Raw genomic sequence first — 10,092 nt, forward strand, 5'->3', positions numbered from 1 at the left:
CCCATAAAACAGCCTTACTCTCAATGAGATTTGCACTCTTTTCCTTTGTTTTTTTTGGGGTAGTTTTTCACATTGTTGGAAAACTAGCTCTGGGTAAAAAGAAAGACATAAAAAAACAGTCCTAAGGACTCAGCGTTAATCATTGATCTTGAACTGAGGAGGTACACAAGAGACTGGCTCTACCATGTGATGCTGAGGAGGGGACAGAGTGGGTTGCTTGGTTTGTTTCCTTGCTTTTCATTTTTGCGAGACTGGAAATTTTTTTTTTTTTTTTTTGTGTGCGAGTGTGCGTCATTCATGCAAATATATCTAACCGTCTCTGTTTAGAAGCCAGGTGACCCCAGTCAGTCACTGGGGCAGCATTTCAAAGGGAAGCTTCTGTGTACTGTCACACTGTCAAACAGAGTAATCACATGACATGATGCGTCCGATCCCGTCAAGAGAAGCGAGGTGGCATGCCATGTATGGCCACTCTTTTCTCCACAAGTCTACTCACCCCTTGAACAACCCCAAAAGCATGAAACAAAACAGTGAAAAACAAAAAAAGGAGGAGAAAGTTTCAAAGCAGCTGTTTCCTTTCTCTGGACTGCACACCTGCACATTCAAACTCAAATCAGGGTTTCAAACACACACACACACACACATACACACACACACACAAACACACACTGTGACTAACACATGAACTGAAGCATTCAACCATTCAACACACTACTACTTTAGTAGAAAAGGACTTTTTTTCATGGTGTGTTTTTCTTCCTCCTCTGCTGACTTCCCGAATAATAGCATGCAAAAGTCTGACATCAGCAGCAACAGGGCGCGTGTGACCTCGCTGACCTCTGTGGTTAGGTGTCTGGATGAGATAACCTCCTGGCTCCCGCACCTCTGTGGGGACAGGAAGTGGAGGAGGGGTGGGTCCCTCGTTCTCTTCCTCACTCCCTTGTTCATTTCACTCGTTCATTTGCTTGCTCGTTCGCTCTGTGGCTAGCTGGCAGTTTTCTCAGGTAGAACCAGACAGCCTGGCCCCGTGCCCTCTCTCAGCCCCCGCACCCAACACACACACACACACACACACACACACATTCACACGAGCGTGTGCCCTGCCTGAGGAGGCCTCCCCTCTTAGGAAACAGCTGCATCCCACACAGGGCTATTCATAGTGCAGAGGAGGAGGAGTAGAGAGCCCTTCCAGTATGGAGCACCTCACACCTCTCTCTTTCTCTCTCTCTCTCTCTCCAGCTTTCTGTTTCTCTCTCCTTCTCTTCTCTCCATGTCTCTGTACCTAATTTTCTCTTATTTTTCCATATGCTTTTCTCTCTATATCCTCTCTTTCATAATGTGCTTTTCTCTTTTTATAGCTATCTTCACTCTCTCACTTTTAAGCAGCTTCCCGAATGTTCTATCTTATCTCTTCTCCTTTCTCACATTCTCCCACGCTCCACTTGGCTTAGAGAAACTCTATGCAGCTTTACCTCTCTCTCTCTCTCTCTCTCTCCCCCCCCATCATTTTTGTCCTCTCTCATCCCTTACTCTTCCTGCCGCTGTGGGAGTGTGACTCGAACACCAGGAAAAGATGGAGAAAGAGAAAGAGAGATGGAAGGGAGGGAGGTGGAGAGGCTGGGCTGGGTTGGGTGGAGGCCAGCCCACGTGCTGCATGGCTGGGGTTGCATGCTGAGGAGGGCAGGGCGGCCCCCGGACGGATGGGAACAAAGGCAGTTATCAGCAGGAGGCAGGAAGGAGTAAGCCAGACGAGTTGCATCGTGCCGAGCTGAGCCCAGCCGATGTGCCGGGCCCTGCCGATAAACATACAGAGAGAGGAGGGGGGGTTATCACGCTTTGCGTAGCCCAGAGGAGACACCCACCCACACGGTCTCCTCCTCCACCACCCCTCTATCCCCACCACGTCTGTTCTCCTCCACCCAGGACCCTCCGCCCAAAACCCCAACCCTCCACACACACAGAGAGCCCTGGAGAACACACCCCATCATTCCCCTCCACCGCACAGCGTATCCCAGAGTGCACTGTAGGAGAGACAGAGGCGGAGGATCGGCCACTGGTGATTGGCTGATATCCAGATGCTAGGACACAGGGTTCGTTCCTTCCACAGTGCAGGAAACAGTCTCGTATAATGGAGGGCTGAGCAGAAACGAGAGCGTTAGAGAAGGAGAGAAAGAAAGGAAGGGAAAAAAGGAATGACAGAACCAGAGCCAGGGAAGGATAAAAAGAGTCTGATATGTTATCGTAAAAAAAGAAAATGGTGGAGAGAGAGAGTACAGGGAGTGTCTCACGTTTCAGTCAGATTTCAGTCGCTTTCTTGTCGGCGCTGGGACCTAATACAGCTGAGAGGAGGAAAAAAAACGCACTCGTTTCACAGCCATTGTGGCAGCATTAGCTACAGTGGCTGGACTATCAGACGAGGTCGTTTCATTCTCTTTGTAGAGACTGAGAGGTTTTTTCTCTCTCATAAGCACAGGGATTTCTCTGCACAAACACACACTTTTTCACTGTTGGCTCACACACACACGTGAGCGAAAAACTCAAGTGAGCCACAGAACTCATTACCTCAATAAACCGTCAAAGCAGCTGCTTTCAAACTTGATTCTCTATAAAGGGGCTTTTACTCATACACAGTTATATAGATATATAACTCCTAATGTACAGTATGTCTGCCAACCCCCCACCCCACCATGTCCCTCTCTTATGCATATCATTGATGTCGAGCGAGCGCTATAGCTGTCCATGCTAGCTCTGGCCGGCTAGCTCGGTTTCTACCATGGGAGAGGAACCAGAGTGTGGACAGCCATGGACATGCCTCAGTAGGTCAGGCGAAAGACACACACGACATCCCCCCAGGATGAGAGGCACCACTGTCAAAACTACTGTGGACCTGCCAATCCATGCATCTCTCTCTCTCTCTCTCTCACTCACACACACACACACACACACACACACACACACACACACACCCATATATACACAGGCACACAAAGACACACTCACACATGCACACACACACACACATCTAAGCATTGATCCCTTTCCTTGAATTTAGGCCCCTCTCAATTACCCATCATTACCCACGGCCATCATTGCCCCTCACACCATGGAGGCTCTTCCCAGAGAGGGAAGTAGACTTCAGAGAAGCCCAGCTGGGACTGAGCTCCCCCACCACCACCACCACAACACACACATACACTCACACCAGAGGCAGGTGGAGGGCTCTGAATACCAGGCCTTGTGCTCTTCTTTCTCCCTCTCCCTCTGTCTCCCTTCTTCTTCTCCCCCCTCTCTCATTCTCCCAGGGCCCCCTCCCCCCCCCCGTCTCTCTCCCTGTAAAAGCCACACATAATCAGGGGCTTTCTCTCTGCTCTCGGCTAAGAAAACAGGCTGAATAAAAATAAACTGCATCATGGTGGCCATATACACGCAATAAACCACATGTGAAGCTTTCGCGCTGTTAGATAACCATTTTAAAGCAGTCCCAGACTGTGGGCTGACCGTTGGAATTTGACTGTGCTGGGCTACCACTTCTCTAAACCTGGGAGAGAGAGACACACACACACATGGAGGAGAACGTTGGTTTAACATTCAGGCCCGAGTCCTGAAAGCCAATTTATCGTTAAAGGTGCAGTTCATGATAGTAGCATTTCTGTCAAATTCAGTGAATTGTTTTTCAGAGTCCTCCAGCTATCCTCTCTGAGTGTGTGCTCACGCACAGCCCTGGCTCTGTAAATGGGAAACAAGCAAAGTGGTTCGCACTGAGCCATGAACAATCCCAGCCAATCAACACATTGCTTCAGGAGCACTGAAGAGAGGGCCTATTTAATTTTCGTCAGAATTGTGAACTGCGTCATTAATCACGCCAGCTCTCCATCCATGTTGGATGGGGTTCTTATTCGTCTCACACTTAGCTGTGATAAACTTTTTTTTTAGACAATAAATCACAAGTCACCCTACAATGGCACCCCACTGTGCTTAAAATCCACTGCTGGTCAGTGTGGATCTCTCTCTCTCTAATCCATGCATCTCTCTCTCTCTCACACATACAAATCATGTTCACACCTTGTAAGAGGAATGAAGGGAAGTCCCCACTAGAGCCTTGTATTCTTACCTATTTCTCTGCAAACCCAGGAACATACAACCCTCCAGAGGCATCCTGTCCAGCTTGTCCCACTATTCCCTAAAACGAAGCCGCTCTGCCTCACACACACAGCATACCATCCGTGGAAACACAGGACTATACCCAAGGCAAGGTGGTGGTTTACCTGTCTGTTGATATCGACATAATTACACTCATACGATTACAGATCAATGGAATTGCTTGTAGTAGCACACACACACACACAGGCACAGACCGACCGATACCAACACACACATACACACAGTTTTTCCCTCCTTGTTTTCACTGTACCAAAACTACTTGAATAATGAACATGAAAGAGACCATTGAACACAGCTTGTTGTGTGTGTGTGTGTGTGTGACTGTAACGACACAGTCCTCCACTCTCAGTCATTGGCCTATAACTCAGCTTGCCCTACCTGTGAGAGGAACCCATAGAGTTTGTTTCTGGTGTTGCTTATTGTTTTTATTTGTGTTTTTTTGATTGAATATTATTTTACAAAAATATTTCTGTTCTGTGTTCAGGTCATTTGTAATTATGATTTCTGCATCCATTATATTATTATATTAATATTATTGTATTTCAGTCTTTTATAACATGTGTTCTAGTTTATCTCTTTCTTTGCTTTGTATTTTGTCCTGCTTCGCCCAGACTGTTGGGGTGCATTATTCACTTCATGCTACAGTATGTTTTTCTTGCATTAGAGGGGAGAGTAGAGAGGCCCCCAACAATATCCCCTTCACTGTGTGGCTTCTTTTGTTAGCAGGATGCAGGTCTTAGAACCTTCCTCGAAATGCGCCGCCATGGTGATGGTGAATTAACAGCAAAGTGAGGAAGTGGGAAGTTGGGGAGTATTGGGGTGGGGTGGTGGAGGGGTTGAACTTGAAAAACAAAGGGAAATTTCTTGGAGAGCACCCCCGATAGTGACAATGTTTATTTGCTTCATTTTTTTAAATGTTGCATTTCCATAGAGACCACAGCATTGTGAGTAGATGGAGTAAGCACTTATTATAATTATCATTATTTTATGTTTTGCTCCCACTGGTAGAGGTCTTAGTAAGAAGCTTGTTGAGTGTTTTTTTTTTTTTTTTTGCCACACACATACCTCTGGAAAGAAAGAAAACATGAACAGGTATACGAGATGCTAAGAAACCTTAGAAAGGGTGCCCAAATGCAGATATGAATGGGTTAATTGTGACGAATGACTACATTGTGTTACTGTGGTAAAAATCAGTCTGGTAATGGGTATAAGCCATAAGGCCTCCATTCAAATCTAGCCAGTCTCTCAATACAAACATAAATGCCCTAACAGTTTCTAATTCATCTTATTAGTTTATCAGTTTTACATTTCTGTCATGTTATTCAGTAATGACAGTCATTATGATCAATTTGGTCTGGAATGATAAATCAGGAACTTGATCCCAACTGGTTTAATCATACAAGCCAACGGCATTAATTCCAGAGTAAATTGGAATAATATAGACAAGTAAAATATACCATGGTAGATTGCTTTGAACAAAACATGTACAGTTTTCTATGAGTGATATGTGTTTTTAAGTGTATGTACAGAATTGAAACACATTGCTTATGTGTATTAGATACGCAGGCATATTTTAAGTTTAAATCTATTTTTTTCTGCTTCTTGTGTGATCTTGATGTACTTATGATTCATTTGGGTTCTATTAGTTTTTATTTTCTGTTTTACTTTGTTATTGTTCTACAGTGCAGAACAAATTTCAATTGGGTTAGCAATTTCTAAAACAAACATGATCGTCATTATAAGTGAATGCCCAACCATTCCAAAGGATTGCAATTGCTATAAATATGCTGCTTGTATCAAACCAATGCATCAAAGCTTCATTTCTTGATGTCATGTATTTATTTCTTCCATGTACTCTTTTTAACTGTGATATCTACTACAACACATTGTGAGCAGTACATTGGGTACTATTTTCTGTTTCCTTTCACATACATTTTTTTCATTCAACCTCTTTCTTTTTTCCTTCCTTTGTTGGCTTAAACATACAGTTTCTAGTATAGGCCTATTTTCTTTTAGCTCTTATCAGGCTGGTCCCTCAATCAAAATGGATACTAGCCATGTAATGTTTCTGTAGACAGAATTCCTGCTTACTTGGAAAAGGGAATATGAGTGACTTTCTTCCTGATGACGTTCCAGTAGATGTGCTTCATTTGCAGCCATTCAGCCGGTCTTCCCAAGCGAAGCTACGGAAAAGTCTAAAATGGATGTATGTTTGAGAGGCGGATGTGTGCACGGTTGAAACAGGGTGAAAGCTACGGAAGCACCGAAAATTGAGTTTGGAATTGTAGTCAGCACACAGTTACCAAGGGAGTGATGGTGCCAAGACGTGCAACCCGAGGTGCGGAACTCACCGGCATCTTTGGTTGATGAAAAACGTCATAGCCGGTTGACAGCAACTCGACTCAAGTTTTCGCTGTGTTCTTTGCGTCAGGAGATACCAAAGGCTTCAGGATTGGATGAATGTTCATGTACAGTGCATAACACTGGGTGGAATACAAACACAAGCAGGACATTTTACAGTCTCAAGAAAAGCACACTGACAGTTGCATTTTCTACATTTACAAAATGTGAAAACAAACGAGTTTTCCCACCTCCTCAGTGATTTGGCACGATCATTGGCATTTAACATAAATGGACAAAGAAACTTTATGACCATGCATGTCAGTGGGAACAAGGGAGACATGCAGCACTGTACAAACATAATGGCAGCCAATACATATAATGAAAGAGCGTCTCATTTCACGTGCGATAGTCCCCAGGAATACATATCCTCATGAATATTTGCGCGAGGCACGCCGTTTTTCCGGGCCGACAGAGAGTCAGCTGTGGTGTTCTCGTCACAGCCGGTGAACCCGCTGTGCGGCGTTGGCCCACACCACAGCCAGCACATCCATGAATGGCTCTTTTTGAGTCGGGGCGGTCCGAAACGGGCCACAGCACCGCACCGTGTGTTTTTGAAGCAGTGTGGCGGTCTCTCCAAAGAGCCGGGAGAGCGCTTTGAAATCGCTGTTGTGTGACAGACTGTGCATGTAAAGATGGAAGTCCCACTGCCTCTATCTATTAGCCCATGACAAATGACAAGCCTCTTTAATAAATGATGTCGACTTTGTGCCATCTTGGCATATGAACATGTTTATAGATATATAATGTTCGTATGACAAACAGGCTTGGACCTGGCTGATTTTGGTGAATGCCTCATGTGAAAGGAGATAGTTGTCTGCTCTCTCCCCCTCTCTCTCTGTGGGTTTCCCAGAGCTCATAAGAGTCTTTGGCTCTCGGCTCCAATGAAAAAGACTACAGTGCATCCGCCAGGTTTCCATCTGTGCCTGAACTCTGTCAAATCAGAGTCAGGCACACAAACACTCCTTCACACACACACCAATGTCATCAGGTCATGACCCTGCTGGCCCCAGATTACCCCTGGTGTCACACACACACACACACACACAGAGGCCTGGGGTGGAGGAGTAACCTTTAAGGCGGTCAAAGTAATGTCTGTTAATCCGTGGCATCTGAACACACCTTGGTTTGCCACAAGAGTACAGACAGGTCTTCACACAGATGAGCATGTGTTTGTGTGTGTGTGGGAGTCCTGCATTAGCACTTAGACTTAGGCTCAGGGTCTGTACCAGGGCCTCCATCCTACTCTTTCTCCTTCGCTCAGTCTCTCTTTCTCTCTCTCTCTCTCTCTCTCTCTCTTTTTCCCTCCCTAAAGCATTGCAGGGACGGCCCTTGCATGCTTGTCCCTGTTGTTATTGTGGTCACTGTGTGTTTTTCTTTTTCAAACAGATCACAGACACAAACCGCTCCGTACACGAACCTCGCATTTTAAGGAGTTGATGGCTCCCATCTGGGCTCCCATCTGTCTAACTTGAGCCATATTCGTTGGTGGCACTGTTCCCCTCATTCCCCCCCAAAAAACCTCTACTGCTCCAGCCTATCAGCTACTCATTTCAACATTTCCGCACCGCTCCAGTAATGCACATCATTTAGCAGTGGTTTTTTTCCCTTCCCACTCTCCTGTGTCATGATATGGACTGTGATGTTGTAGAGATTTTTTTTTTTTTTTTTTAAAGCCTGCTAAAAAAAAAAAGCAGGCCCCTGGCCTCTGGCTGTGTCCCCTAGACCGCTTCCTCTTTCGTGACCTTTCACCTGCCTTCCTTGATGATGTATGTAGTCTCTGTTTTGTACATCACCATGCGATGCCTGTCCCAGTGACTTCATGGTGCTGTTCTTCTCGTCTAAGCACCGCTGTTACGCGCTTTGTACAATAACAAACTCTTACTCAACTATGGCCAGTTCATCTCTTTTCATGACCTCATCCAAAAACAAACAAATAAGTAAATAAAAAAAAAACTGCCGTGTATCATAATGTTATTTTTTTGCAATCAAACCAAATCACTACAGTGAAGTATTACAATTGTACAGTTCCATGACTTATTCAGATATTAATGTGCTGGTCAATGGTTGCTCTGCTGTATCTTTTTATGACATTATTTTTTACATGTTAGACAATATATTGTGACCATGTCCTATGCAAATATGAAAAATTAACAAAATTGTTAAATAATGTATGTTGTCTTAACTTGTATGCATGAATAGTGAAGTTTACATTTGAAAATAAATTCATAAATAAGCAACATTATCTGCTGTGTTTACTCTGAGTATCTTAATGTGTGTGCTCATCCTCTCTTAATGGTTTTGTCTGTCTCTACTCCTCTCGGGAGACCGGTGTTTACTATGAACAGGTGGAGAACTGTTGGCTTACCCGTTCTCTTACATTTTATCAGGTGTGGTATCACCCACACCTAGTATTAGCAGAACATTATGACTGTAGCTTAAAACCATCTTTTATTGCTGATCTGTGTATATATATAATTTATGTATAATGTTATCTTATGTTCATTATGTTATGCTTTATTATATTTTGCAATCAAATTAAGTCAAAGCAATTTATAGAATAATCATGACAGCATGACAAGGTCATAGTCCATTTAATACTTCATCCATCTTGACACACATTTTGTCTAACTATGACTTGTTATTATGAGCACATACTCCCTCTGAACCCTTACACACACATTTGGGTCACACATTACTTTGCTGACCCAGTTGTAGATGATGTCATGAGAGTGCAAGTAGTGCCGACACTCTGAAGACTACCTTGTAGCATTCTCTAGGTGAGGTTTTTGTGTACATGTACGTGTGTGTGCGTGTGTGTGTGTGTGTGTGTGTGTGTGTGTGTGTGTGTGTGTGTGTTTGTATGTGCATGTAGTTAAATCTAAATAACACTGGTACCGACCCAGGAAACACCCTTGTCTAACAGGAAAGACTTCTGCATCAGAGTGTGTAAACGAGGGGCGCTATTCTGTTGGAGCCATTCACATGCGACAACAAAGCGTATGTGTCTACCTGCACATCTACATCACATCACCCAACACAGACGGAGAGGAACATCAGTTTGTAGCAGGCAACACACCCTGACCTATGGCCAGTGTGTGTGTGTGTGTGTGTGTGTGTGTGTGTGTGTGTGTGTGTGTGTGTGTGTGTGTGTGTGTGTGTTTGTGTGTATGTGTTTGTGTGTGTGTGTGTTTGTTTGTGTGTGTGTGTGTGTGTGTGTGTGTGTGTGTGTGTGTGTCTTCAGCACCAGGAAGTACACCTTGTTCCTTAACTGACTGCACCCATGCAAATATTTACTGTAACTGTTGAGGGCTGCTGAGAAACCAAGTGTGTGTGTGTGTGTCTATGTGTGTGTGTGTCTCTGTGTGTATGTCTATCTGTCTGTTCTGACAACTGAAAGTCAATTATCTGTTCAAACAGTGTACCACTACTGCATCTGACCTACACACCAAAAACACACAAAAATGTAAATATGTGAAGACATTGACATCCCACACACCCACACACACACACACACACACACACACACAT

Source organism: Alosa alosa, chromosome 11, assembly GCF_017589495.1.
Source record: "Alosa alosa isolate M-15738 ecotype Scorff River chromosome 11, AALO_Geno_1.1, whole genome shotgun sequence".
Classification (NCBI taxonomy): Eukaryota; Metazoa; Chordata; class Actinopteri; order Clupeiformes; family Clupeidae; genus Alosa; species Alosa alosa.